Source organism: Syngnathus acus, chromosome 24, assembly GCF_901709675.1.
Source record: "Syngnathus acus chromosome 24, fSynAcu1.2, whole genome shotgun sequence".
Lineage (NCBI taxonomy): Eukaryota > Metazoa > Chordata > Actinopteri > Syngnathiformes > Syngnathidae > Syngnathus > Syngnathus acus.
The window spans coordinates 5,840,378-5,866,969 of record NC_051108.1 but is presented as its reverse complement, the minus strand read 5'-3'; the positions used below and the strand labels follow the sequence as shown (position 1 = coordinate 5,866,969).

The window sequence follows — 26,592 nt, the reverse complement described above, 5'->3', positions numbered from 1 at the left end:
AGAACCCACAAGTGCCCAAACTTGTTCGACTCAAACGATTCGGACTTTGCGTATTTCCCGCCCTGCAGATTGTTTTAACACAGAGGTTAAACCGGACCAAACAAGAATTACCCGCTGCCACCACCGAGACAACTTGGCGGAGCAATCAAGTGAGTAGAACTTTTCAGAACACGGTCCCACTTGTTCTCCCAAGAACCCCTTTCAGCCGAGCCAGCGTAATGAAACATTACAGTACATTGAAAGGGGCAATAAGATGAAACTTTAATGATCCCCGAGGGGAGCTTGGACTGTTGAATGTGGTCTAAAAATGTAGCAATGCAGTAGAAGTAAAACAGGCTAACACAACCCCCCCCCCCCCTCCTCCCTCGTGGTTTTGCAGATACATACTGCGCCTAAGTACACACTCATCCATAATGATGTCTGCTTCCTCGGTCGGCCTTGTGTATCTCCTTACTTTCATCTACACTCAACAGAGCTTCTTTCCATTTCAAAGCTGCAACTACAACGTCTCCACTCTCTCGCATGCCATCTGCAGCGGCATCAGGCCAGGTAGCGCTCGAAAACGGAAAAAGACGGCCACGCTTGGAAAGGGATGTGGCGTGAATGCATATTGTAGGGGCTCCATTAAAAGAAGAGCCCAGCTTTATGTTTTTCAACACAAGTTAAGATTTTAATAGTAAATGGAGTATATGAACAGAATCACAATTACACAATGTGTACTCAAGCTTGTTATGCACACGCTCACAACAGTCCGTCTTGGTCCCTCATTAGACTTTGTGTGTGTTTTGCAATCGGGGTTGATGTGATCCCCAAACAAGATTGTGATTGTTATTGCAATTCTCTTCTTAACACAGTCTGTGGGGATTTACTATTGCTTATTTGTAATGCTGCGTTTTGATGGGCTCCAGCCATCGAAATGAAGTTAAAGCAAATTAAAAACAAAAAAGAAAGCAAACATCAACAGAGATTACTTGTGTTTCAGACATTTCAGCACAGGGGATTAATATTTTGTTGCCCATTCCTTCCCTCATTTGTGACTCCTCTCACAGTTTTTGAAGCAAGTTTTAGTGTCCAGAAGACATGATTTAATTGGCCTTATCGCCTGAGCAGATCACGCATCACTTGACTGACATTGATCTTGCTGAGAAAAAGCGCCTCCTGTGTGTGATTAGTTTTTGATACACGCACCGTATGTGAAATCCATTTTCAATTAGTAAATGGTTTTATATAAAGGCTTGTGTGCAATCTGGAAGTCAGATTTTGAAAACTTCTAAAATGAACCCGACCACACAGGCGGCACTAGGGAGGGAGTGTGAGGGTCACTGCCCCCCTGAAAAATTCTTAATGGCCTTTTAGGTATTTTCAGATTTTTTTTGGGGGTGGGTCCTTTTTTGTTTCGCAGACCCCCCTGACATATCTTTGCAATATGGCTCTTATTGGATTATGCAACCAGTGCAAGTCTACTAAAATAATTGAGCTGTCATCCCGCCATTGTGTTTTGCTGAATCGGATTCATTGTAACCGAGGTGATGAGAGATTTTTCCATGATTCAGAAAGAAAGCACTTGTAAATGACAAATTGCGTTAGTTTAATTTAGTGACATGATCTGTAAAAAGCAGGGTTAATATTTAATATCTGCTAGTCGAGCAGGCGCGATGAGAGGTTCCGTGACCAAGAGAATTTTAAATGCTGATGGAAGAGTCGAGAGGTAATAGGTTGGCAGTCAGCTCTTTGGCCAATTTGGTAATAGATGATATTAATACTCTGAAGTATCAATCTCACCTCAGCAGGAGAAAACGGCCACATAGTCCATGTTTCCGTCTTCTTCCATCTCACAAGTGTCACCTAGTCGCAGCCTTTAAGTGGACTGACGTCAATATACAACCTGTCTGTGGCAGCCATTTTAATATAAATGGGTTCAATGTGATTTGACCACTGAGTCCACATTTAGATGAAAATTGAAAAAACCAAATAGATCTCTGTAAGGGTCATGTATTCTTCTGCTTCTCACCCCCAGAACAAATCTTTATTTTGTTTGCACGGCAGTCTTAAAAGCATGGCTTGGCGGTGACCCAATTACTCTAAGTTGTCCCTCCCCTGCTAGCATGTAGCCGCGTCCCTCGCGGGAGATTCAGCTTGCGGCACGCGGCCGATCCATCATTCCTCTTCTGCCACCTCCCTCTCGTCGCATTTGTTACTGTCGCGCAAACACACATGCTTCCAGGCATGCACCCATGCACGCCTACAGATGGTCTGCAAAAACAAAACACAATAATAGACAAATCTCCATGTTTGGACAGATGATTGGATTTATTTCTTGTGTACATCTACCTTCAAACACTCCTACACACTCTTGTGTTCTTTGGTGTGACACACCTTGACAATTCTTCTTTATTTTGGCAGGCTAATCACTCCCCCGCTCATTGTTTGTATAATCCTGTCAAAATAATTCACGTACATTATAACGTATTGTAATTGTAAAACATATATCCAATGTGTTTCTTTGAAACATGGCTGGCTACGAGCTAACCATGAAGCGTAGCGTCTGTGCTAGCAAGTGACAGCCAGTGCGAGAAAGCACTCCGAGTCAATAAAGCCAAGCAGATTAATGGAGACCTCATCTCTAATCTCTGGGCATTAGTTTAATGATAGAAATGCCGAGGCAGACTTCGATTTGAGGCGAGCCGCCGCTTTGCCCACTGGACCTCTCTCTAATGGATACAAAACAGGATTCCACTTCCCTGCGTGTGCTTCCCCCCCCCCTTTGTCTCGGTTCTCATTTATTCTCCGTGCGTCACCTTCTTCCCTTCTGGCTGCTCAACTTTTTCAGATTCACAAGGAGGTAGAAGGGTTATCAGTCCATCTGACAATCAAAGTCTTCTGAAAAGTACTTGCACCAAGCCAGATGCGGGTGGCAGGCCCGCAGGCTGGAAGAAAATGTACTGATGTTCGGTTAATAGAGCCGCCTCTAAAAAGACGAAAAAACACCATTCAGTGAGCAAGTCCGAGTCCATCACGGCACCACGACAACACTTGGCAGTGTCCGCATGGCACGTGGACAAATCCAAAGTGGGCTTGGAACCTGCCATCTCATAGTTGTCTTTCTTCCAAGAAGGTTGGCTGGAATTACCCCCAACATACCCAACTAAGCCAAGCATCTGTTGTTAGGAAGTAAATCTGGGGAGCATTTTTGGAGATCACCTCTTTGAATCCTGAGAGCATCGTTTGACAACAATAAGGAAGCCATGCCTAAATCTAATTGGCTGAAGTTGTCCTCCAAACCGCTCGCTTTGCGTGTTTTCTGAAAAGGCGGACAATCATCTGATAAAGGGAAAAAGCCCCTTTTTTGCGCATTGCAAAAACTTTTCTGCTTTTCTCAGATGAAACACGGCTCCATTTAACCTGCAAGAGCGCTTTGTTCCGTATGATTCCGATTTCTTCCTCTCAAATAGCCCGTATTGTGTTGTGTGTGTCTGAATGGATACACACATGAAATTAGCCAGCCATTTTCTTTTTGTGCACTCTTCAAGTGCTGCAAATGAGAGATTTGTGGCTGTCTGGCAATGTATGTGCGTGTGTGTCACCGCGCTCCTCTCAGCACAGCAAGACAAAGAATTCACCGAGCGAACACGAGGTTGGAAGCAATTGCCTCTATTTTCAGAGCCCCCTCTTGCTCGTGTGACACGCTCACACCGCATAAAAGCAAACGGCTGACATTTTGCCATTTTCCTCCGCCAGCGTCTTTGCTCCTGTGGGCTAATTGACTGCGTTAATGAGTGCTTTAAAGAGCGTGTTAAGTGGTGTGTATGACAGCTCTATGAAAACGGCGCGAAACTGAGGCATCAAAGGTTGGCACAGACCGGCGTGGATATAAAGTCGGGTTCAGCCGCGAGAGCTCCACAAATCTATGGTCCATATTATCCAGAAACCTTAATGGGGCGCTGGAGCCACTCCGAGTCGTAAAATCCATGTCGGAGATATTACAGCAGATGCTCTTGATGAACTTTGAGACTTCCTTTTGTGACCGGTCAAACAACCGCTGAGTACATATGAGTCACCATAGCAACCGCGTTGACACTCCGCTTTGACTTTTGATTTGAAAATCCAGGCCTAGCGTCAACTCGGCTGTTAATTAGCCGTACTGTATGTTATGTGTGGGAAGATGAATCTTTCTTCCAAGCCTGTCGTCATTAATGTTGCTCGAGTGCTTGCAGTAATTATGCCCGAGAGCTGCTGTTTGGCAGACACACTTGCTTATAAAGGAGTCGTTCGAAACACCTCGCACCTTTTTATTGCTTTAAGTTACTGCCGGAGTTTCAACCAATGGGATGTTCAGCTGACTTTTTACTCTCTGTGGGGGTAAGGTGAAGTTTCAAGAATAAAATTCGGTTTATTACATGTGGCGGGGGCTTTCTGTGTACGCTATCAAAGGCCTGATGACGAGCTAGCGCCTGCGGGTGGGTGACATCTGCCGAGTCAGACAAAGCAAGGCACACAAACAGACACAGTGATTTGTTCTCACTGGGCTCGGCATACCATCAAAGACAAAAAAAATTGGAGTTGGACAAAAATCTGTTTTTAGAATGTAAGATTTATTTTATTTTTTAATTATTTTTATATTAATTTGTTTTTTATCTACATGAGATTGCCATTGAATAAACAATGTCGTACATTGCCCGTACTGTACACAGCTTCCTGATCCTCTATATAATAAAAATGTAATTTTGGTCTCAAGCGGTCCCGACAACAATACGCACATGCTTACAAATTTAAAAGAATAACAGATGCTATTCAGGTTCAGGCGCGGGAAAAAAAAAATACAATAGGATTCATAAAACACCCCGATGAATAAGTAAGAGTGCTGTTGTCAAGAACAAGTCTTCCCCAATGTCTTAGTAATTTTTTAGGGACAAAAATCCCTCTTGACACTGAGATCAGACGTACAAAGAAACACAATCTTCTTTCTTCAATATTATTCCACTGATGATTTAAATCCCTGCGCATCGTTTGAATTTTTGCGCTACTTTGATTCGGTATGAAATAAATCCAATAAAAGTGATTTAATCTGAATTTATGCTTAGAGGTGCAAATGAAGTGCCTTAGCGGGAAATGCAGAATCTAAGCAAAAGAAAAACCTGGTTCGTCGATAATTATAGTTGTAAAGCTTGACCTTTACAATGTACAACGTCGCTAAAATAAGATGTGACAAATTAGGTTCTCCAGCGACGTATTGACGACCAGAATCATTAAAAGCCAGAAATAATTTTTTTAAGCCACATGAACATTTTTACAAGTCATCTGCGTCATAATGTTTTTATTCCGCAAGCATTTTCATGTACTTTGTATTTCAACCTTTTGGGTGCTTCCTCTCCAGTTTGACAAAGGAGACCAAAAGAGTTGAGAAACGCACAGTACTTAAGTCTAACTCTGACAGACTTGAATCTTTCACGCCTCCGCCAACTTTAAAAAGTCATGAGCGGAATACTAAGCACGCATATCGGTATTCTCCGACACGGGCGCGACGAGAATCTTTTTCCAAATCAAGAAGACTGACACTTTTTAGCCGCTTAAATTGTTTTTGCTGATGCGGCCATACGCTAAGTGAGACGGATGGTCTTATCCCAGCTCATTGCATAATGTCAATAGACAATCAGCCATTTGCTGAATTCTCACCCTCAAGGTAATTGGGCCAATGCAATTAGTACAAGGAGACTCCTAAGTGTTCCCAAATGACGGCGCCGACATGGCAGCTAGCCGCTTAGCAGCTTCCACTCCAGACGACACTCCAACGTGTGGAATTAAGTCAGGAGAAGTGAATAGTTGGTCATGTCTTTTGCAAGTTATCCATCCCAGGCATGCTCATCCCCTTGACCTCACCTCATCTTCCAGCTTACCCCGCTCCCCCGGGTTCCTTTCCAAATAGCTCATCTCTTTTAGCTATGATGCAATACTTTCCGAGAGTGATGTGCCTTCTTCGCATCATCCTTTACGTCTTTCATATCTGTCAATCAAAATCCTCGTTGACCGGGCTCAAATCAACAATTCGGTCACATCGGCCGGCGCCTTGCTATCTGTCTCCCGTCCATCATTTGTTGCGCCGGTTTTTCATCTTTTTTTTCTTTTTTTTTCTCCCCAAGGCTCGGGAAGGGCCACGGATGGCCAATTCTAGTCGGCCAAAACGGCAACCTATCATATGTGTCAGCTTTGAATGAAACGGACAGTTGGCTGGGAGGCAAGCTGTGATCGTTGCTTTGATTCCGAGACGGCAAATATTGAAATTCACCATGTTCAGGCTGTCTCCCTTGTAAATGTAATTTGGAATTAAGTATGTCTTCATTTGGACTAACCTGTCCACTCCTGATAGAAGTCCCAAACGGACTCGTTATCACCCGACACTTCATAAGTGAATCCCAATTGGACACTCTCCAGAGTCAAGACCCAGAAATCAGATTGTGAGTGATTGTGACACAGCAGAGTCCCTTCGCCGCTCTGCGCGTGTGTGCGTCGGTGTGTGCGTGTGTGCCTCTCGTCTCGCCGTCGGACATTTAGTCTTTTAAAGAAGATTGCTTCGCGGTGATTCCCGCCTGTCTGGAGTGCGAGTGAAGCTCTTCCGCTCTCAATTGATAGTCTATCAAAGTGGCGCCGTGCTGCTAATGCTAACGGTTAATTGAGGGGAAATGGCGGCCGACTGAGTTATAGCGTATAATCCGATAGAGATGTGTGAAAAACGTTCACAAACGTGGTTATACTAAGTTAGAAAAAATAATATCAATATTATGTGTTATATATCGTTTAGTTTGGTTTGAGCGAGGCTAACTGCCCAACGTCAGCTGTCGGCCATTTTGCTCAGATAAAAGCTTTTTTTTTTAACCATCAGATTCATTTCATTGTGGATAGGAAGCAAAAATTCCCATGGAAACACACAAATAGCAATTCTTCGTCCAGCATTAACCAAAGCAGCTTGTCAAGGTCGCCTTTACAAGTGTAACAATACGAAAGGCAACTTCTGAAATAAACATCTTACCTCCAACAAATACCCGTTCATCTCTGCAGCTGAGGTTTTTTTTTTTTTTGCCTTTTCTCTCAAGGTTGGCGCGAAGAGAAAAGAACAGCACCTGCAATCTAAATTTAGTCCCAGCAACACTGATTTGGCCTCCCCCGCTGTGCACGACTTGACTCTGGCACATTGTTTTGGGTGTCAAAGAAGAAGCGGGGAGTGGTCGCCTCGTTGGACGCGACACTCGCGGCGCTCTTGTACGTCAAATTGCAGACGTATCGCGACAATGTGTCACCGAGGACTAAGCTGTCACATCTGGAGATGTTTCTTTTTTTGCTGCACACAAGGCAGCAGTCTGATTTACATGAAATATAAATGCTCTGTTTGCTGAGTTTTCAGTTTTGCGCATTAGTGCCATCAAGTAGCTTTTTTTTTTTTTTTTTTTTGCTTGCATGTGTATAGTTAGTCACAGTAAATTCCGCTTAAGCAAAATCTACTTTACGGTCTGTGTGCTCTTGCTTGTTGCCACACAACACGTTGTGTTGCTTTGTTTATGGCCAACATGAATCTGCTGCGATGCTGATGAATGCTCCCTGGGCAGCGGTTCTCCGAGATGAAAGCCCCTCCAAGCTGTCTGTGCTCGTTGGTCCGCTTTGTTATTTATTTGCATTGTGGCGAGGTGGATCACCCACTCTTCTGTCTGTCCGGAGGCCGTGTGTCTGCGTCGGGCGTCCATCTTGTCATTGGGGTTGCTGAACGTATACTTTTTGACTTGCGCTTTGGGCTGCAGCAAAGGTTTTGCATCAGTTTTGATTCACGCGACACATTAGAGTTCTATAGGGAAATACAAATATATTGAAGTGGAATTTAAAAGGGCCACATTGTCAGTATCTTGAGGACAGATTTTTTTAGTATGCGGTATATATATTTTTTGTTGTTGGCATTTTTATCTGGTGTTGGGTTGTAACTTTTTTCTAAAGAAAAATACGTCCCTTGGCTCAATAAATATTCAGAAAAACATATTCAGTGTAACTTTTACCTCATAAAGGTGCCTTAAACATACCTCACGGCTCTGGAGAGCTAAATTTTGTCTTCCCTTTGCTTAGCCCGCCTTTGCACTGGCATTTATTCAAATAGAGGCCAAATAGACTCAACACACTCTGAAGTTGAGTAAATGGATTTTAGTTAAGGAAATTCGACAATCCGGAAACTGACTGCATGGTTAAATATTCAACTGAAACGATTGCATTTTTATGTAAATACTCTTTGATATGTTAATATGGATGAACGTTTTAGGAGGATTTTTTTTTCTGGGTGGCACAGTTTAAAATAGTTTAAATGCATTACTGAGCTAGAAATACATTAAAGATAAGACATTAAAGTTGCATTCAAATGACACAAAGAACACAAAAGCAAAAACAAGTAAATAGTTTAAAGTTTAAAACCGAGGTACATATTTAATGTTTGATGGAGCGACGGTAAATAATGTTTCACGCTTGGGTATGAATGATAACTGCGAACTGTCGAGCTGAGACGTAATTCGCCTTGGTTGCTCTGTAGCTTGTGACCCAACAAAAATCTGAAATTTTTTTTTGAGGGGCATTTTGTTCTCTACTTAAAAGTAAATTTAAATGAAAATAAGTACTAGAGAAAATGCTAAAGAAAAGCTCCACCCAACAAACAAACAAACAAACAAATAAATAAATAAATAAATAAATGAATGAATGAATGAATATTACTGAGCTAAACAATCCCAAAACAGAGCAGGCATCAAATCAAATCCAATTAACTGGCAACGGATCGGGTCGAAGTTAAATTGGCAAGTAACACGACTGGAAAGCTAGACAATAAAACTGGCAGACGATAAAATGGATCTTGGCTGGTATTTATTTGTCAGTCTATAGAAACAGTCAGGTGTGCCCCAGGTACGGTCCACTTACTCAATTCCTCATCGGGGAAAAAAAACAAACTTTTACACACACCGACGTTTAATTGTTGAATCCATTTTCAGACAAAGGATTTAATTTCATTCATAATTTAATAAATCTAATTTAGAAACATGATTAGGACTGTTGTTTAAACTTTGCGTTACAACCCCATCGGCATTTTTATTAATTGGGTCAAAAAAAAAAAAAAACGTCGGCACTGCTTTGAAAATGATGGTTACGGAACAAATGTTCAATCGCTGTTCGGGAAGTCGATCTTGGGTCACAAAAGTAATCCTCCTTCTAAGCCAAGGCTGCCCCTGCCCTTTAATGATTCTGATGACTTTGTACTCTGAATACCAGCCACAAAAACTCAATTATATTTTATTAGACAGTCCTGTAAGTGCCGCATTTGGATCGAGCCATCTCAGGGAAGCTTTTTATTAAAAAGTAAATGGTTGAAATATGGACGTCACCTGACTCAAATGCATTTATCCTCGGCGAGTCATGTAAATGAATTGCAAATGGATGTCAAAGAGTCATTTCCCCCGATTGTTAATATTCCATTTTTTGTAGATTTTTATTTTGGGTGAAACTGATGAACATGTCTGGGGGAAAACATTTGTAGGGCTACAATAACCTTTCATCCTCCTCCTATATTTTGATTACTTTTTGGAGAAATTGGTCTCTTAGGAATTGAAGTAATAACCCCCACCCCTCACACACTCACCCTTCTCTCTCTCTCTCACACACACTTTTCACCTGTATGCGGTTTTAAATCAAGTTACACTCCAAAAGTCTCGGAGTAACCGGCTGATAAAATATAGATGTGCTTGCCTTGTAAAAAGCGAGCGAATGTGACGTGAATGAATTCTCTCTTTGCTTCAGAACTGGAAGGGGAGGTGTGTGCCAAACATCCATTCACACATTCACACACATTCCCCGGGCCCGACGAGGATGATGAATACTGCATGTAATTGTAAAGAAGAGAAACCAAGGATGAGCTGAGCCAAACGTAAGTGCTACTTCTATTTTTTCTTTTTATACTTTGCACAACATCATGTGTGTGCTATGAGAGATGAAGCAATGCAGGAATGTAAGCGAGAATATAACTCAATGAAAAATGCAAGGCAGTTCTCTCCTTCCTAGCTCATTAAACAAAACAATGGGTGGCTTTTTTTTTCGGCCAAGAAAAGAGTTTAGCACAAATTAATTTGTCTGTTTATCAATCTTGCTAGAATTTAGTTACTGTAATTAACATGTCTTGTGATTTTAATCTTTTGACTGGGGCTCATTTTAATGCAATTAAATTGTTTTGTTTAGTTTTTTTTAAAGCCTGAAATTACCCAGTACGCCTCCTTGATTTGCTGTCCGCAATTTTCTGGAAAATGTTTTTGTTGCCTGGCAACTGATGTTTGGGGATTGTTGATAGATATTTTAAATGTTTCCTGCCAAAACAACGGTAATAATGTCGGATGGTCTTGGGAAGATAGACAAACAAACAAACAAACAAACAAACAAACGAATAAATAAATAAATAAATAAATAGAGTCGGGAGGTTTAAGATGATTAAGGTAAATTAGAGATTTTGTTCATGAGGAGAGTGAAAAGTCCTTACTTTTGATCCCCACTTGTCATTCTCATGATTCAGCGGGCGGGATTATCATCTTCAAACAGCTCCGCCTCCATGGCAACGTGCCCTTGATCAGTCTCAAGCTGCTTGGCGTACAGTAGCTCTTCCGAAAGCTTTTCTTTGCACCGAGGTGCTAAGTTAGAGAATACAAATGAGACATACTTCCAAAGTAATTGCCCTCAAATCCCACTTAAACCTTGTGAGAAGTTGTCATCCATACAAATGAGCGCCATCGTGCACCTATTAAGACCCCTCGCGCGCTCACATTAGCAGAGGGGCGCTGGAATTGCATTTTTTATTAACTTTGCAGTTGTTTCATCAGCAAATGTGCATTAATTATTGATAAAGAACGCCGACATTTTTTAAAATGATTATTTCTAAGCTTCTTTGGCCATTTGTATGCTGTGTATGAAACGGTCATAGCTAGCTACATAGCTACACGCTAATTGCTACATGCTAATTGCTGTCGTTTGCTTTTGAAGCGGGCATTTCAGGTCGAACTAGCTGAGTTATAATATATTATTATGTCAAGACAGATTACTGCACAAGTTGATATTTTGGTGCTCAGCAGTCTATTCATGAGAATGACGGCCACTTTGCATGTGCGTCCCCTGGCACATGTGTGAAGTGTATTCCCCCGCAGCGGTGTCAGACAGCCTAACATTTGCATAAGCTTGTCACGCGACCAGTCCCCAGAGAGGAAGCATGTAATTAAAACGATGTTCTCAACACGATTGATTTTCTTTTCTTGAAGTATGGAAATTGCAAGCGTTTCTTGTCCTCAGTTATGGAAATTCCAATCAGGTTCTGGGTTTGAATGTATCCCCCAGAGGAGACAATATTGCGGTACTTGTCGTGTATTCATGTCAGGATAAATGGGAACGAGTAGTAAAATGAGAATTAGCAAATTGTCAGAAAATGTACTTTGTCTTTTGTTGTGGAGTTGTATTCCGACTTCCTGTGGTGAGTGATGGGACCTTTCGGATCCCCAAAGCTCCTTGTGGCAAATGCAGCCCAGTGCACGAGTTTCTATGGTGACAGAATTGGGACGGCTCTGTCATCACCAGCAGCCAAACTACAACAGGATGGGAATCGATTAATAAGTAAAGCGGTGGGACAGAACAAGAAAGAATTCCAAATTGCTCCACAGCAGGCGGGCCACCTGGGTCCTCCCAGACCCGAGCGTCTTAGGTAACCCATTTGGCATCAACTCAGCACACTTAAAAACTGTGCTTGAGGTAGTACCTCATTGCACCAGGTTTTATTTATTTATTTATTGTGAGGCAGTGAAAATGGAGCATTGTACTGTACCGGACCGCCCGTGCAGTTCTGAGCCACCCTAATCCCCAGAACAGCATGAATTGAGGAGGAATGAGACTGGAGTCAAATTCTTAATGAAATTTGAGATGCAGTGCAAAAGAATTGCGTGCCCGCTGTTCATTTTGCCATTAATCTGTCACCTCCCACTGCCGACTCATCACGGTGGCACAGGAGGAGGTCGCCCAAGCGCCCGGATTCTTTACACTTGGTGTTTGATATTTGGGAGACATGAATGGGAGTCTTTAAATAAGTCAGACTTCAACTAAACGAGAATGAGGGATTTGTTTTGCTTTTACCCCCGCCATCATTTCTCGCCCCTTTTTTCTTCTAATGGTGAAACCCGATCTTGTCCGTGTCACCACATGTGGCCTCGCCTGAGTACAAATCCATTTAGTCCCAGTCCCAGTACCAAAGTGAAACTATTTCCCAACAGCCAATCAGAGAAAAGCGTTCAGCCTAGAGCGAAGGGTTTATCAGATGCTTGAAGGTTTATGGGGCATCGCTGTTTATCAGCTCCTATCTGTGTCGTGGTGTATAATCTTTATCGCAGTTGAAAAACAGCTGCGGGATTTGCAGTGTGGCAATAAGGTCACCCGGCCCATGCACCGCCGTACCCGAGTGCCGCTGATCGACGTGCTTGGCCGCCGTGTAACAATAACTCAGGCGGAGACACAAAACACTATGCCAGCTCATAAATGCATAAAAGAACAAGTTGACGTTTCCGGGCGGATCCAGCGGCGTCACGGGACAGGAGGTCATCCAAAGCGAGGGCTTTGGAAGCTTCTCCCTCTTCATCCCACGGTGGCCTGACAGCCCCCCGATTCTCGACGGATGATGAATGGGAGGTGCTGCTCAAGCCGAATTTATTTAATGTCATCTGCAATATCATCGCACAGCGGCCTGGATGTCATAAATCCCTGTGGCGGGTTGTCTGTATCCATCAACAAACGCTTGATGGGTGAGAATTTTGTGTTTTTATTTCCCGCCGCGTCCGAATCCATCAGTCAATCGGCCGTTGAGGACTCGAGTGCCACCAAAAAGTTAAAGAGCGATATCCCACTTCCAGATCCCATTTATCACATGTCAAGTGTGACTACTTGGCAGGATGCTGCCTGGAAAGAGTATTATTTAAAAAAAAAAAAAAAAAAAAATCTTTGGACTTGTCTCTGCTAATTGATTAAGTTGAGATGACATTTTATACAACAGGGACGTCTTCAAGGATGCAGCGGCGAGAACAGATGTACCGCTGTCTCCAATTTCTTGTGGCATCGTTAAAAAGTCAAACTTAATTAGAAAGTTAGATCCGAGCTGCAGATGGGAGCCGCAAAATGAAATAATTGCCCATTTGAGCCCAACATTTCCAAGTGTTTAGTCTCGCCGCGTTAATAAATCGGATCTACAGTAAGGGCAGCACAGGCTTCATGTCACACATCAGGAAATCTGAAACGGTAAAGAATAGAAGTAAGGACAATGAATGGTAATTTAAATAATTAGCACTGGATTTTGAATCGCACTCAAAAAGAATTTTACAAAAGGAAAATGAGATCAGGTTCTTCAAGACAACCTGTAATATACACTCCCTTCAAATTCCTGCCGTGGTTGTGATCCGACGACAGACGATCTCCAGGGGATCCAAAACAACTAAGCCTGAGAATGTGGCAAGCAGCACAATGCTCTCCAGAGTGTCCTCAGCTTGAACCTGCTTTCATCTGTAGAAAGAAATCGGAGATATAATAGAGGAAATGGAAAATTCTTGCCGCATGGTGAATGTTGGATCTGGCAGTCCTTTTCCTTGCTAGGTTCTTGCAGTCCTATGACCCCGCCCCCTCAACCTCTCCTGGCACTGGCTTATCTCTTACAAACTCTTGACAATGTGCTCCGAGGCAAAACAAACCATTTGAGCATGTCGAGGTGTTCCACCGCGGAGGAGTTGAACTACCTGAGCCACTTCCGTGGGTTGAAGGCACCGCCTCCTGCTACCTTCCGCTAATGGCGGCTTGTTTCGAAAACAATCTGCCAGTGTGGAGCATCTGGAATTTGACAAAACTGGAAATTAAAGAGTGTAGACAAACCGTACGTCGCCGACAAATAGCAATATACGTAATCTGAACCGCAAATACATTGTGTTTACAGACACACACAGGCAAAAGGGTGGCCTTGATTTAAATGTCACCGCGTGATGTTTTGGTTGCTATGGAAACATTCCGGCGAGTTCCTGTTGATTTTCCCTTCAAAAGAACGACTGGAGTTGTATTTGTTCTTCTAATGGGCTCTGCGAGAGGTGTTTGTTGAAAAAGAAAAAAAGGGGTTTGGGGAGAGTGAGCTAGGAAAACCAAAATAATAACCGAGATTCATCTGCTGACCTACCTGTGGGGCAGTAGATTGAAATTGCCCGCCGGCTAGCACAAATGTCAGCAAGGCACCATCAGAGACAAAAGGGAAGGATGGAATACTAATTAGGAAGCTACCAAGAACACCTCTGAGGCAACATAAATAAATAACAAATATTAAATGAATTTCCTTTTCTGTTTACGTGCAATGACAATACAATTAATTCCATTGACGATTGAAAATTGACGCAAAAATTCGAAAGGCAGGTTTGCGTGTCCGGATTTGGTTTAAGCCAAGCTGAAGTCTTAAAAATAAACAACAGAAGGAGAAGAAGCTTAAAGGCAATTTAGAGTATTAAATTGGAATAATAATAAATTGGAATAATGATGACAGTGCCAACTAGGTAAAGCTCTCCTCTGGGGAAACTCACAAGCGGACTGCCAAATTCAGCTCATAATATGACACAAATCCGACAGGTGACAAAACAAGGCTAAACAAAAACTCAAATAACGCAAAATGGAAGGTTTATAACATACCTGAAGAACGTTTAATCAGCTCGCCGTCAAGTTGATTTTCTTGAGCCTGATTACAATCAACATGGCTGCCTCCAACCTCACTGCTTCTTCCGTCAGCCTGACTAATGTTGCTTTGTTGAGCTTTCGGTGCCCCTCTTCATCTTTCTGTCCCTCTTTCTACTCTTCATCTCCTGTGCCGGTAATGGATGCGGGGACCTATTGATTTTTTTTCTTTTTTTTCTATCCCAACTACCTCCATCTGGACCTCCAGCCATGTTCGGCGCTGCTACTTAAGCTATTAGTGTCGTCTGTCAATTTTGACCAGTTACAGTCCCTTCAGGTAGATTGTCATTTCTAGAAAAAAACTTTTTTTTTTTTCAGCAAGCATCACAGTTAGTGTTTCGGTTACGGTTCTGAAGCTATTTCTAACTTGCTGTGGTGCTTTCAATCTAATTTACTTCATAACGTCTGACAGTTGGACCTGTAGACACTAAGTGGATGAGTGCCCGCTTCCATATTGAGCAAGATATTTTTTTATTTTTGCTGTGCTGCACCTTGCTGATCATTAATCACAATGAGAGCAGATACAATAGCCAACCCAGGGACTATTGACAGGAGTTATTTTTACTCTGTACTTTAGCTTGAGGGAGCATACAATGATTATCGTGCATACTTTTAAAAGTTTTTCCTCATTGCCCCGTGACTGTAGCTACATTTCCCCGCAAGGGCGCCCAAAGGCTTTGCTTTTGTCAATAGCGAGCGTAAGCCACGGAAAAATGTCACCCCGGAGTCACACGGTTCAATAAGTCATATATAATCAGAAAGCGAATATCCCCCAACGTCCATATGTAGCTCATGTTAAAAATCGTTTTAAGTTTGAATGTGTTCATCATAAGGAAATGGCCTGATCGGAATAAGGTTCTCAACTTGGGACGCATTTTTGAGAACCTTAACAGGTGGCTACTTTAGGAGCTAAGCTGTCGTGAGCAACAATTAATACTTTTATAACTAGACCTCATTTTTCTTTTCCCACATTAAACTTAAGTGAGCCTTTAAATGGAGTCAGTGAATGTATTTCATACATTTGCTGAACGTGTAGAGCACAAACTGGATGGGCCCGAAGATTGACCTCAGAGGAACACCGTCAGACTTTTAGTTATTTACTAACATAAATGCCACGTTCCAACAGATGCGTGTCCTTCAATCCGAGCTTTTTCTCTTTTTTTTTCCAGCCACTTAAATGTCATGACCACTCTATAAAGCTCCAGACTCCCAGCTTTATAGCACACATGTTAGCAGAGTCACAAGTGCAGCCTTGAGTGCAGCGCATTTATGTTAAGACCAAAAAAAAAAAAAAAACATCATGCAGGAAAGCCTCGCCAGGAATCAGCATTAATGAATTGTCTCTGGTTCCCCAGTCATGAGGGTTAATAGTAAAATGTGCTTTGGGCTTACTTAGACTAATTAAACCAATCGCCGGCCCATCATTTCATTAATAGCTTGGCCGCTTTTTTCTTTTTTTCTTTTTCAAGGGCGACCTGCTGAAATTGAACAGCTCAGATGTGTGATGCCGTGTCATCCCAGATCAGACCTTTGACTCCATTTGGCGAATAGCTTGTGAGAGAGCTGAAATCATTAGTTCAATCCATCCACCCACTCGTTTTTCTCTGTTACTTTTCCCAGTTGTCTTCTGGATTCGGAAGAAATCTGCTACGTTTTCGTAAAATCCACCCAAAATTTGAATAACCCTTATTTTTTATGGATATTTAAACGCAACATCTGTTGATGTTTGTTGCCATGAGTGTTTTCTTGGCTGGATGTCTCCTACTTGTGGTCACATCAGTTTAGCAGGAGTGAACTTTGGCTCCATTACGCCTGATTAGATTGGTTCTCCCTGAGCAGCCGGCTCGCCATGGAAGCTCGCAATTTTGTGTCCATGACTCTCCACCCCCTTCCCTTTATCGCTCCCAGGAGCACCCCGAGTCATTCTTTCACACATCCAACTTTGGAGATCATTTTGGATGTTCTTCTCCAACTCCCTTTCTCACTTCCTGTCGTATATCTCCCTTGTTCTAAAACTTTTCCATCATTGTGTAGTTGCTGACACTTTTTATTTCCAAAACACACAATGTCTGGAATATCGAATAGCTAAGAAGAAAAAATGGACTGTCTCGGAAAAAAATGCAGTCTGTTCAAGCTGCTGGTAATTTACTGGGAAAAAAAAAAAGATAGCGGAGAGCGTTGCTGTTCCATTAATATAATTTCCTTTGAAGGTTTTCATTAAGATTATGGAACCTGGCTGCAGATATTTTCTCCCATTTACCGGAAGAGCATTAGTGATGTTGACCATGGATGTGGGTCAATAAGATGTTGCCTGCACTCCAGTTTATCTCCATTTTTTTTTTTTTTTTTGGAGGGGGCACTGTGCCAGTCAGGCTTTTTCATTATGAGACGTTATCTTGCATTATTATAGAAACAGTGCAGCCGATAAGGTAGCAGTTCCTTTTTTTGTGTTATGCTTGCAGTATGCAAGTATTCTGCCTCCGCAAGAGATTCTCACCTGCAAAAATTGGGAAATGAATCAAAAACCTTCCCTGGGTCGGAAGTTTTATTGAGCTCTTGAACTTTATGTGATTAATACATTCACACTTTTCGCACAATGCGGGGGAAAACAAAAAAAATCCACGTTCCATTTCCCACCTGCTCATTACAATAACAAGCATAGTTGGAACGCAGACTCTGCCATGAATATAATTAACACTAGAATGGATCCCGGAGGAGAAAAGTGTAAGACAGAAAATATTTCTCTGTTGGTAAAGGCCACTTCCTGACTCACACAGGATGACATAAGACCATTTGTAGCAATTTTGACTCTGGGGAAGAGACCAACGTGTCCATCAAAATGTCAGCAGAAGAAAAATAGCCGTGTGCCTTTTTTTGGTTCGTGGAAGATAATGCGAGACATACCGTTTTTCGTTCTAGCAAATATGCCCAATGGTATTTTTGTAGCGTGAATGGAAATATCAATTGTACATTAGCAGTTAGCAATGATAGCTATAGAGATCACATTAAGTAACAAAAAAACCCATAAAACATGGCCTCCATGCTTTGAGTCATCTTGAATCCAGAGTCCAACCACTCACCTGTTCTGTTTGCATTTCTGGCCCAAGTAGCTGGAGTCGCGCTTCCTGTCTAAGGTCGCGACATGACGCCATCCATCACCCGAGTTGTGTCCTTGTACTCAACATCCAAAAGCAAATGGAAAAGAGATTAGAGAAATAAATTGTAAGGTTATGGGTGGATCCGCCTCATTGTGATGAATCATTGTGTTTATTTGACACGGAGACTGAATTAATTAGGATGTTCTTTTAGATATTAATCTCAGATGCTAATCAAGACCGCTGTTGTCATATTTGGCCTCGGGAAATGCTATTTATAGCTTAGCATTATGTCTACCAATGTAGTTATCAAATGATGCAAAAATATATTCCTCGCCATCCCTAGAGGCAAAATTAATCTTTACGCTCAGTAAAAGGGCGCCGAGCTCAAGGGCAAAAACGTTCGTATCTGGTCTCATCCCATTTTTAATCATTGGTTACATTCTGCGAACGTACCACCAATGAGGGGGGGGATCTGGAAATGGGAAATTAAAAAAAGTGTAAAAGGGTGTCTGTCGCGCTGCCATGTGAATTCCGACACACCTCGAAATTGCTGTCAGCAATGCCTGTCGTCCAATTTTTGGTGAGCTCGAGGAGGTGATGCTAGGTAGGAAAGAAGGTAGGGGTAGTAAGAAGGAATCACCTTTAAAAGAAAAAAAAAAAGCAGTTCTTAGACAGTACAAATCAATCCACAAGTCCTTTCTTGTACTTCCAGTATGTTTTGGGTCGTTATCTTGTTGCACGAGGAAGCTTTTGTCTGTCAAACTTTGTGATGTCCGTTGTGTGTGGGGTCATCAAACAGGGTCCCCCCCCCGATTATTAAGGTCGTTAGATTCTCCAAGCCACAGTACCCACAATCGCAATTGGCTGTAAACTTACAAATAATGCGGCTATTTATCTCCAAACTGCAGAAAGAAACAAAAGTTCATTTTTGCACCTTTGTTCATGCCCTGCATTCTAATAAGCTTTCATTTAAAGATAGTGTTTATTGCCTACCCTGGAGAACGTGAATATAATTGCAAAATGTTTTCAGCTCGGGCCTGATGATAATTGAGTAACTATAGAATTGGAAAATAATCATCCAACTAATAATAATCAGCCTTGTCAACCTTAATACGTCTCACTTATGGAAGGATTCATGGGGAACATATAAAGAGAACAAATATGGTGGCTACTTCCTGCAGTTCACAAAGCAGCAACGTCATGATGATTTCATGAATATTCATAAGCAGATGATTGGCAAGCAGGCGGCTGGGGGAAACGGCGCGTGTGCTACGCGTGCGGGTCCAGAAAGCCTCCTGAGGGAAGAAGCAAGGCAAGGGGTAGTGAAAGATAAATGGGTTATTGCTGTGGGCAGTGGCACATAAATAAAGCACACATTCCAAACACCTCAAGTCAGAGGTTCTAACGAGAAAATGTAAACACGTCAGGGAGTGCGAGTTTGGATGTGTGTTTGTTTCAGAGCATGGGTCTCCGTGACAACATCACGCTTGGGGAAAGGTAAAGTAGACATATTTTTGGTTCTTCGGCTGCCCCGGCACGACTCATCTGTCAGTTGTAATGATGTAATGAAAATTCAAAACATGTCCAATAGAAAGACTATAAGTTGATTGTCCCCTCCATGGATAATATTAGATTCCTTTCTTGTATCCATGAAGCCGAAGATCGAGAAGTCAACAAAACACTAATTAGTTCATTACGTTTCAGTCAGATGGGAGGTAACTAAAGATGCTTACAATCTCCTTCAAGGAGATCACACGTAGATATTTTCCGAGCAGACCGTCTCGTGAGATTTACCTCTATGTTACAACCAACTACAATTTCATTTAGCTTCATTGTCTATGAATGAAGACCCTTCCCCCTCACCTTATAGAATTGATTCAGTTATTTTTGCCAATATTGCAGTTGTAGCATTTCCACTTAATGCAATTGAGCAAAAAAATGAAAATAAATGATCCTCTTTAGGTTTACGAGTGAAACGGTCTTAGTGAGATGGGCAAGTCTCATTCTAAAGTAACATACTTATTCATGCTGATGATGAGGAGACTCCCGTGAGAGTCCTTCACTTAGCAGGTGTAGACCCAGCTGTGGGCGACGGCACGCACTTGTTGACAAAGTGCGAGTCACAGTCAATAGGGAGGATTTTGGTGACGACCAGGCTCGTGGCTGAACCTCAGGGGTGCGATTGCGAAACCGGGGTTAAAGCAAATGACATCAAATTGTCAATGGGAATCTTCGTCAGCGGCCGGGAATCGATTTGGACTTACCACTGGTGGATAAGAGAGTGCTTCATCACTATCTCTCCCTGGAAGAAGCGAATAAGTGTGAGGTTTCCCGTTACAAAGAATTCTCTCCATAGTTTGCTTTTGTGCATTTCAATTTATTTGAAAGTCAGGCAATGACAAAATATTTGGTGCAGTTTACTTTGAATGTGGCTTGTGGTTCATTGATTCAATTGAAAAAAAAAAAAGAAGGGATTTCCCACAATAGCTTGATGCTTATTTTCTTTTTATTCAATCGGTTTGACACATCTTTCGAGATTTTGTTGCCTTGTTAGTGTGCTTGTTTGCATAAAACCAATTTCCATTCAAGTTTGTGGAGCGGTGGTGCAAACACGTTCAAATTTGTTGCAGATCCAAGATTTTTAATTTATTAAAGTTACAAAACCAAAACGACAAATTACTCTCCGTTCTGATAAATAGTAACATGTATCAAAACCAAATGTTAGCGCCATTGCTAATGCTATATATAATAGCGCAGAGCACCGAAGTAGGTCATAAGTCAATGAAGGAGCATCTTATTGATGTTTCGTCGCAGCTCCCGTTGGTGACGGAGATTTATAATATGCATCCTTCTTCACGAGGGCAAAACCGTAAACATGAAAAAAAAAATCCAATTCTATTCTTCTTGCTTATATACCGTCAAATGATCACCAAGCGTGATGATCAATACATCACAAAAGAAGCATCGTTATAAAAAGTAGGCAAACACTACACAGTGTTATTCCGTCATTCACTGTTGCTAAGTGCAGTCCTTGCTGGATATTGATTGGCCATCAAGAGCCTCCTTTTCTCCCCCGCAAAAGAAAATAGCCACCATGCAACCTCTTGGTGGTAGTCCATGCAGATGACCCAGTGTAGATGAATCAAGTGTTTCCCCTTGGTGGCCAAAAATAAGCTGAGCTAGCATCTTCTCAACCACACATGACACATGATGCAAATTGCCGAGTCAGCATTGGCAAGGAACCCACTGGCGTAAATAGAGCAAGTCTCCGTGGAGTGAAAGACTGCCATGTACAAACAAGTACGATCAAACCTCAGCAGGTTCGCGCGGATTATGTAAATGAGATGCAAATGAGCTCGCTGGCTATTACTCCAGGCGTGACTTTTGAGTAACTGTCGCCGAAACAACCGCGGAGTTATTGGCTAAAGGATGTGTTGCGCAATAGACGACGAGATAGACGGCTTGAATATTCAAGTTGTGAAAGTGTGCGGGCGTGCGTTTTCTTTCATGTGGTTGGGTGGCAGCAAGGGAAGTTGTCAGCGTGTGTATGTTTGCGTATGTGGCAGGAATGATGATTACGGGATGTGTGTGCATGTGTGTGAGCCAAAGGTTTGCATTGTTGTTTTGTGAGTGGGTGTGTTTACACCCACGAGATGTGTGTGTTTGTCTGTGTGTGTTGGTTTCCATGATTTGGAATTGTGCCAGGAGCCTCTCGTGGATGTCTTTGTTGTGATTTAGGAAGCGATCGATTTCATAGCACTGCTTTGTTTTCTCAGCTCCTTCATAAATAGTCGCCATCGCCCTTGTTTGTTTTCTTCTCGTTTGCCCGCCGGTTATTTACACCAACATTTCCTCTTCGTTTCATGGTGAAATTCACTTCCCTGTATCTTGTCGGAAGCATCAGAGCCAAGAAACCATGATGACAATTTTCGCTGAGAGGTGCCCGAGGATAGCAAAGCGGTACAATAGTTACCCGAAGAACATAAATGGGAAAGTTTGGAGGGAAGGCAAATAAATAGACCTCACATGACCAAACCGCCATCTGAAAGCGCTCCCAGACATTCTGACTCCACGTCAATAACGCCGAGGACAGTCGCGGTAATAATGGCACATAGATTGATGCCAGTGAGGAAGCGTGTCGCGACATGCTAATCATACTAATGTTACAGCATGACTAATGACGCCCAACGTGCCGGCAAATGGGCTCGTTATCACGAAGGGAGGTTTTGATGGCGAAAAGGATTACGTTCTCAATTACGATGATAAGTAGTGTGACCATGAAGGCAACAGGGATGACTCCTTTTCCCGGGAGATTTTCTCACCTGTGCCATTTGACGATAGGACGTCGGAAGACATTTTGACAATTTTGATGCAGAGCGATTTTCGGCATCTAAATAAGGTCTTTTATTTCCATGACAGGGCAAATAAAAGAGTTCGGAAAGCTGGGACACAAGCATTTATCTCTGTCTGATAGCAGCGATAGTACAAGGTCACAGATTAGTTCCAAAAATGCACTTCATGCTTGTATTCAGCCAATTCTGGGCTGAATCACCCATCTCCCTCCGATGACATTCCAATTTGTTCCCCCCCCTTTTCTGCTTGGAGTTTGGAACGCGGCCCTCCTGGCTTTGCATTTGCATCTCCAAGAACACAGATGCTCTGTTGTTTACTTCGCAGCAAGCCTTTTCTGATGTGCTCATTTTCCAGAGTAGGGCCAGAATTTGGACACTTTCACCACTAAAATGATGATTTTTTTTTTCTTGCCGCTCTCATCTACTGTGTCCCTCGCAACTCTTTCAAGTTCGACTTCTAATTAGTTGGCCAGCAAAGGAAATCATGATAGGACTTTATGAAATTCGATTGGGTGTCTGACCACGTAACGTTGAAAATCCAGTGTATTCTGCCCGATACAACTCATTCCTCCATGTTGGAATTATTTAGCAGCGAAACGATGCACCGCCCCAGGAAAGATAATAAAACACCGCCGCTCATTCTTTCATTTCGACCATACGAGGAGCTCTTCATAAAACCGAAATTAAATCTATCCCTCTCCTCACCTTCCGTGTAAAAAAAGCCACAAAAGGATGAATTTGATAGAAGTGAAAGCAAGCCTTTGTGTTGCCACTGTTGATTGTCTGCATCGGAGAGCTTTCGAGGCGGCGCCGGACTCGGCTCCGGGGGATGAGTCGAAGGATTAGGTGCGAAAAATGGCAGAGTGATGAAACGGGAAAGAGGAGAAGCGGCGACAAACAAGGATGAAGTGAGACAGACTGAAAAGGTGATCCAATATGTTCAGACGCAGAATGAATGTTTGAGGCGGAAGCTTTTACAAACTTCAATAAAGCCAAATTGAAGAAAGCGTTGAGTGTTAAATCCCGTGGTCAGTCGGGCGAGATGGAAGTCAGCCAGAACTCATTTGTGGCGGGCTCCAAAAAAAAAAAAAAAAATCTCCAGCTTTCATCTGCAGACTCTAACAAGCCTGCAATCCATCATACATGTAATATGAGCCCAGCTATTAATATGAGGCACATTTCTTCCCGCTGGCTCTCTGCGTGACTTGGTCACGGTGCAAAGCAAGCACGGAATAAAATGTTGGCAGAAATTAGCCTGCCGGCCACTCGTATGACTAACAAGATCACAGTAAACAGAAATCCCGACCGGTCATGCGGCGGTAATGTGACAAGCGTCCCGCTGTGACCCTCCGTGCTTGTTTCCCGGCCTTCAAAGTCGACATCCGTTTGTCAGACATGTCCCATTTATCAATACCAAAGTTTTGTCTGGCAATTTAAAAGTTACCTTAAAATGTCACTAAGGACCCCGTGAGTGCTGTCATTCACTTAAATTTGTGTTATTATATTTCCGCCGCAGCTAAGCTATAAGAAACGGCTTTCGTTGTTTATAGCTAGCCATAAAAGCCGCTATTTTATACGCACTGTAGTAAGGCGATGGGAAAGCGTGAAATATTGGCAAATGAGCGCCGATATAGATCTAACTGCATCAGAGGTGATAACAGGGCGGGAGGTTGAATGTTGAGTAATTGGCTGCAGAGAATTAATACAGTGCAAATTGAATGCAGCCGCTTTTATTGGAGTGTTGGAACAATGATTTTTCCGTTTTTACCAACGGCCTTGATATCTTGTTGACTGTTGAAAATTACAGTAACATGAAAAGGTGTGAGTTGGTGTGTTTTACCAAAATTTCTTCTCTCCCATTATCGAGCGAATTCATCTTTTAGAGGTTGAGTACGTGTCTGGATTTAGACTGGGGGGGGGCTGCTGTCAAGTTTTATCGAGCGCTCTCTTTTCTTAGTCGGAAGGGAGGAGACGCCCTTGCCAAATGAGCCTGGCGGTATGACAGCCGCCCGCGACATCTTTACTGCCTCATCCTCCGCTGACTTATGCATATGCTTACCACACACACACACACACACACACAAAGTTCCCTTGTCTCCAGCGGTCCATGTTGTCATCAATACATGGCCGCCGCTACCTCGTAGCTCGTCATTCCACCAGAACTGAAAGCACAACACGGCCGTCGATGTGATCGCTGATTGCCCCTCTGTTATCTCCCAACAGTTGTTTTCCCAACACGGTGGAGGCGATAAGCTGCGAGAGGATTTCTTCCATCCCTTCTTTTTGTTGCATGGCCGAGTGTTGGTTCGCTGAAGCTCGAGTGATCGTAGTTGCTGGTATGATTTGGAACCCCCTCCCCTCGAAATTCCCTTTCTTCTTCCAACTCCGCAAGCTCCCACATGGCTCAGACTCCAAAGTTGAGAGTCAAACTTTTAAGACGGAAAAGTTTTCGATAAGAAAGGTTCAAAAAGTGACCTCTCTTTATCTTTCTCCTCGCCGTAATTCCTCTACACTCTCGATACTGAAGTTCTTTGAAGCCTCTGAACTCTTTGTGTGCTTTGCCCCACCGCACATGCTGGAGGATAGAATCTCAAAGCAACTTCTAAAAAAATTACTAGGTGATTGATGTATGGAATAAAAAAAATGAAATAAAATAATAATGATAATATCAATAATCACATCAATAATAACAATAAAATGATAATAACAATAATAATAATAATAAATATGTGCATACTTTCCACTGCCAATAATAATAATAATAATAATAATAAATATGTGCGCACTTTCCACTGCCTGGGTGTCTTCTCCAACTATTTTCAGCAGCTACATCTCCCTGTCAAAGTAACAGATTGGCCAGATAACCCACCAGCTCTCAAATTAGAAGTGTCACTCATCCCACTCCCCCTCAGTACACATGGTCCAATGGCACCAATATGGTGACAGTTTCTCTCTCCCATCCATTTGAGCGCCGCACTCGCCTGGCTGGCTGCGATGCGGCGGTCCTTTGGCGCAATGATTTTTGTGGCGCTGACAAGGGATGTGCGGCCAAGATATGGGCTACTCCTGAATGGAGTATTTAATCTGAGGACAGCCGTTGACCTTCTGGGCCTGTTTTTACAAAGCAGTCAGATGGGTTAGCTGTTACTTTGTCAGGGCGGCTGATGAGCTTCATTGTGCCGTGGCTTTATGTCCTCTCTTCATCGAACCGAAATGTCAGACGAGCCTGCCCGTGGAGGCCGCTTCGCCTCACAACAGCAAACACAGGAAGAGCCATTAAGCGCGTCGCGGTAATAGGTCGAGCTGATGTCAACAGTGTTTCAAATGAAGGCCGTTTAAAATCACGTTTTGTTATCTTTGGAATATGCCGCTTTATTGAAATTACTGAGAGCCGCTCGTGAAAGGAAGAATGTCTGCGCTGAATGTGTTTGAATACGGCTTGTGAATAACACCACATCATTGTTTATTTAAGATCAACTGTGACCTTCAACATATGGAACCAGTACACTACAATGGAATGCAAATGATTGAAATCCTTGTGCATCTGTGATTTTTATCTCCTGGCAAGCACTCTTTTGCTTTCCATAATATACAGAACCTCTCCTCCCATTTCATTCCCTTCATGTATAAATCATGCTACTGCAATTGCAGACAAATCGGCCCATGGTGGAAAGGAAGCCAAAGGGATGGAATCATGCAGACTGCAGTCAACGGATGCTAATGAGGCGCCAGTGCTGGCTGCAAGTGATGCTGACATCTGCTGGAGTGGTGTCATGACAAGCCAGCCGAGGCCATTGATTTGAAAAATGGGCCAAAAAAAAGAAATCTGGACTTTTACAACAGGTAAAATCGCTAATTGTCTTTGGGAGAACAGTGTGAGTGATTTGTTATCTAAATGCGAACAAAAATGTTCAAGTATGAGCTGTAAGGTGCTATTAAAGCGTAGATCAGCAAACTCAATACTGTACTGCCATCTAGCGTTCAAAACCGTTCAGTGCAACAAACCTGCCTTCCGTTAATACCATAAACTGGTTCCGGGAATAAAGACTAAATTATTTCCGGAGGGGGAGCGCCTATCAGAGAGGCAATTAGCACTTCATTTATGTTTTCAAAATCATTTCAGTTGATTCTCATGTAATATTCTAATTTCTTAAGATAATAAATTGTTATATTCAAAATTAGAAAACATTTTAGTCTATTTATTGAAACTATTATTTGTTTCACATTATGAATTGAGCCATAGAAATATATTAAATTTTCCACTTTGATTGATTGAGATGTACCTACATGTGATATCAGCAATAACCAAATCTGGAATAAATCTAAAATAGGAACAAAGTCGAAGCAAAGAGTGTAAC

General features: G+C 42.5%; 1 long non-coding RNA gene across 1 annotated transcript; it reads left to right on the top strand.

Moving 5' to 3' along the window:
- Positions 1-80: 80 nt before the first annotated feature.
- On the top strand, positions 81-26,088 carry LOC119117765. The gene is made up of 3 exons (XR_005096589.1): positions 81-149; positions 9,811-9,937; positions 25,886-26,088. It is a non-coding gene; the product is annotated as an uncharacterized LOC119117765 (long non-coding RNA).
- Positions 26,089-26,592: the final 504 nt, after the last annotated feature.